Source organism: Myotis davidii, unplaced genomic scaffold, assembly GCF_000327345.1.
Source record: "Myotis davidii unplaced genomic scaffold, ASM32734v1 scaffold1660, whole genome shotgun sequence".
In the NCBI taxonomy this organism is placed as follows: Eukaryota; Metazoa; Chordata; class Mammalia; order Chiroptera; family Vespertilionidae; genus Myotis; species Myotis davidii.
The window spans coordinates 1-5,090 of record NW_006292238.1 but is presented as its reverse complement, the minus strand read 5'-3'; positions in this window follow the sequence as shown (position 1 = coordinate 5,090).

The following is a 5,090-nucleotide window of genomic DNA, read 5'->3' as shown; positions in this document are numbered from 1 at the left end:
GTAGTGCATTTTGGAGCAAGAGGCTGTATTTTAGGTTTAATGAACTTACGAGTTCCATTTCTTTGCCTGGTAGTGACACTCCAAAATCATCACTGTTTTGTAAACAAGCAACAGAGAATTTTGTTGGTAAAAAACAAAAAGTACCAAGTAACATCTTGGCTAAAAGGCTGATACAATAAAAGGACCGGAAGAGATTATAGACTGAGGGTGTCAGACTCATAAACCTCCAGAGCCCAGGCAGGAAGCTACAAGTGTAAAGGTGAAGAATGTGACTCTGGAGGACTATACAGCACCTGCCATTCAGCAGCAGCAAATTGTTCAGACAGAAACCCATACCCAATGTGTCCGAATGTTTGAAATTTTAGGTACACGTGGACATCTGGAGTATTATGTGAAATGTTTGATTTTAAAATATTAGCAACTGAATCAACAATTTTTAAAACTAGACCAAATAAAGCATATCTAGACACCATGTTCAGACCATGGGCTGCTGTTTTCATCCTGGTGCCCCTCCCCCCCTCACCTCTGTTACCTCTAAACATCTCAATAAGTCTTGTTGTTGTTTTTGTGTGCAAATATAACCAAAGTTTAACTGTCTTCAAAAGTCTTAAGTGAAAAAGTGTCACAGCCATGTACAGACAATCAATACTATTTCCAGTGGCAGTAAAGGTGTCTGCAGAGACTATTCCTTCTCCTGAATACTTGCAGAGGAACCTGAGCCTGTAGGAAAGGAAACAGGGCCTATGTGTATAAATCTTATCTCCTAGAGTAATTATGATTGACAGGAGGGGAAGTATGTCCTACATGCCCATCCCATGATCCACATTGCCTTGTATAATGTAGGTCATAGGGGGTTGTTCAAAAAGCATTTATTGACTAGAAATTACTATAGTTATTCAGAACAACTAAATGGACCATATTATCTTGCTCAGGTGGTTTGGTTGTCTGAATAGAATTTAGATTAGAATTGTTTGCTTCGTAAGAACTTAAAGGTAGTATTTAGATTCAGGAAAAAATGAATGACGTAAAAATTCAAATGGTCCAACGATTCATGGACATCTGCTGGGTTGCTGGCCTTGATCTGATCATTTAATTCTTGCACTACCATGGAAGTTTTCCAACATTTCATGTCATTTACTCTACTGGACTCTAAGGACTTGGAGGCAGGGATAATGGTCTCTTATTAAATGCCTCTGGTTCTCCCATAATGTAGAGTCCAGTGGCTCACCCATAGCTGATGTTCAGCAAATATGATCTGGTCGATGGACTCTCTATGACTTCTTGTACCAAATCTCTTATTCCAGGGGGTATGTGCTGAGTTCATTCTTACCATATCCTGCAGTTGTATTTCATCCTGACAATCTCCTATTTATAGGACCACAACTGTGCTTTTATATTATGTACTACAGGCCCATTGCTCGAAATTAGTGCACGGGTGGGGTGTTCCTCATCCCAACCTGAAAACTCTCAAAATCCAGGACCACTTGGGGGATGTCCAATTGCCAGCGGGATCAGGCCTAAACCAGCAGTCGGACATCCCTCTCTCAATCCAGGACCACTGGCTCCTAACTGCTTGCCTGCCTTCCTGCCTGATCGCCACGAACCACTCTGCCTGCCTGCCTGATCACTGCTAACCGCTCACGTGCCTGCCTGATCACCCCTATCAGCTCAACTGCCTTCCCCATTGCCCCTATCCACCTGCCTGCCTGTCTGATCGCCCCTAACTGCTCGCTTGCCTGCCTGATTGCCCCTAATCACCCCTGCCTCGACCCCCACCACCACGGCTTCATCTGGAAGGACATGCAGAATGATGTCCGCAAGGTTGTTCGGCTGTCTGGTCTAATTAGTATATTATGCTTTTATTATTATAGATAAAAATTTCTGTGTTCATATGGAAGAAAATACTATAGATTAAAAGAAGGTTAAGGAACGTGTCAACTCCACTGCAATATATAAGCCTTTTTTTGGATTCTGATTCAAACAAACAAGCTGTGAAAACCAAATATATATGTGACAGGTGGAAATTTGAACATTGACTTGATAATTGATGAAATAAGAGAATGATTGTCAATTTATTTTATGTGTGAAAGAGTATTGTGGTGGTGTTACTTTTTTAAGTGAAGGAAAGCTCTTCTTTGTTTAAAAAAAATTATGTTTTTATTGACTTGAGAGAGGTAAGTGAAATAGCGATGAGAAAGAAAATTGATTGACTGTTTCCTACATGCCCCCTAAAAGAGATCAAGCCTGCAACCCAGGCATGGGCATTGACTGGAAATCAAACCTGTGACCTCTTGGTGCATGGGACAATGCTCAACCAATTGAGCCACACCAGCCAGGGCCATGGTGTTGTTACTTTTTAAATTCCAATGTCTAAAATAAATACTGACTTGTTTATGGGTAAAATGTATATCTGGATTTGCTACAAAATAGTAGGGGGGCCTGGCAAAGTGGTTTAGTTGGTTTGAGTGTCTTCCCATACACCAGAAGGTTGTGGGTTGGGCACATACCTAGGTTTCAGGTTCAATTCCCAGTAAGTGTGTGTGCAATGTTTCTCACATCAGTATCTCTCTCTGATACTGACCATTAAAAATAAATAAATAATTTTAAAAATAGTATGGAAAAAAAGGGCAATAAAGGAGATAGAGATAAAACATATTAGCCATAGGTTGATAATTGTGAAGGTGAGTGATGGTTATAAGGGAGTTTATTATACTATTTTGTTGATGTTTGTACATGTTTGAAGTTTTCCTAAATAAGAAGCTAATTTTTTCTATATACATAATTTTGCTTGAAAATTGCCATGCTTCAACTAGTCAACAGTGCTACTTTAATTTCCTGCATGGGAAATACATGGAAGAAACAACCCGTTAGACCAAGAAGACATTGGATACCATTAGGGCTCAGTTGACAAAATAACCAGAAAGGAGTGAAGCTGTACCTGAATATTTCCGTGATCACTTGGGTGCAGCACAAAGCAAACCTCTTGTAAAGCTGTTGGTTGATTGTTGCTACTAAATTTGAACACTTCCGAAATGATCAATTCAGCAAAAACAGTCTTAGGAAACCCCAAATTGCCTGTTCCTATGGCTGGAAATGCAATTGAGTTTAAGGACAAGTTCTCAGTCATTTCCAAACATTTTCTGATTATGTCTTGCATGATCTGAAAAGTACAAAGCACATTCTTATACATTTTTGCCTAGAAATGGGAGTTAGGAAAAAAATAATAATTTAGCAACTTTGTAATCTCTGTCTACTCCTTTTTGCTTTAAACAAAAAGCAGGCGAAGGGCAGTCAGAAGAGAAAAGAAAAATACAGGAAAAAGAAAAGAGAATGTAAGAAACCCTTCAAAAAGATTCACATGCACTTAGCAATGAAGGAAAGAATGAAAGCAACTACTGTTCTAATCCATCATGCTCTTCCATTCTTCATGCCCTCACCTTACCTTCCTCACTAAAGATGTGCTATCTTTGCCTGGCCAGTGTGGCTCAGTGGTTGAGCATCGACCTATGAAACAGAAGGTCATGGTTCCATTCCTGGTCAAGGCACATGGCTGGATTGCAGGGTCGATCCCCAGTAGGAGGTCATGCAGGAGGCTTTTAAAAAAGATTGCTATCTTCAATAACTCTTCCCTATCTTCAATAACTAGTCTTCAGGAGCAGTCAGCTACACTAAAAAGAAGGGTCATAATGATGGAACCTGCTATGAATGTGATGTTATTGCAGAAGAGAAACAGAGAGGGTGCAATTATTGAAAAGAGAACAAAGGGGTAACCAATTTCCTGGAAAATTTAAAACCAGACCCCACCTTGAGTGAAGATGTGTCGCTATTGTTCCAGTTCGGAGGCACCACATGAAGCACTTGATTGCATTGCAGATTACAACCAGTGGTTTGAAGAATCGTGCCCACGTCAACAGCTATCCCTTGTCCAGCTGCGTTCAATTCATTCTGGAGATTTGGTCCAGCTTTTGCCAAGAGGGCCTTAGAAAGGGGCCCACTATTAAGGTTGAGATCCCAAGGAATGGAGTTGACAACAACATCAGCCTAAAGACAAAACCAACAATTTGTTTCAAATTCTAACAAAAAGCATTCATCAAGGATTACTGTATTTGAGCCATTGGACTTGGCACAAGGGGGACAACTAAAGATGACTTTTTCAGAAACACATACCACCCAAGACAATGTGTTATTAGATACTTATTTAAATTACACTTCTAACAAAGAGAGCTATCAAAAAGTAGGATCACTGAAGGAGTCCAGAGGAAGTACCCTTGGTGGCCACTGAGTACACCCTGTGTGATGTGGGCTCTTTGGGAACAGTTGAAGCGGGCAGGGGGAGACGGGGAAATCATTCAGAAGGGGAAACACATGCATGGTGGGTGTGAGCTGTTGAGCTGATAGACAGCTTCTACAGAAAAATGGTGCAAGCCAGGCTGGCAATGTTACCGTGGGGGTAGACTGCAGAGGACCTCAGGTGCCAGGCCACCTGGACTTCCCGACAGACTTCAGCAGAAAAGTTAATGTGAACAGAATAATCAACTAGAGTAAGACACCAAGAGAAGAGAGGAGAAGGAATGTGACTAAGTCATTTTCAAAGCTGTCCTGCATGGGTCCTGGACGAGCAACACACTGTAGGTACTGTGGCATAGGAACTCACACATCTTTGGGAGAAAAAGGAATGGAAGAAATATCTTACTATTTAGTGTTCAAGATGGACAGGGAATGGAACATTCCACTTACTGACTAGGGGTCAAAAGAGTTTCTTGTTTATATATTTGTTTTTTTAATGAGAAACTAAATCATTTTATAATATTTTTAAATAGTGCCTGAACAGATTCCAATCTTGCCTCTATTTGTTAGCTGCGAGAGTTGGGCAAATTACTTAGCCCCTCTAAGTCTCATTCCTTCTTCTCTTTGAGAAAAATAATAATCCTGGAATCTACCTCACGGCATTGAATGAGAAAATGCAAGCCAAGCACTATGCTAGGTGCTTGGCTCATACTAAGGAATCATTGTTAGCAATTTGTCTTCTACTTATCATTTAAGATTTATACATATAGGTGGGCGGTGGCGTTTCGTGTTGGCCGTCTGGC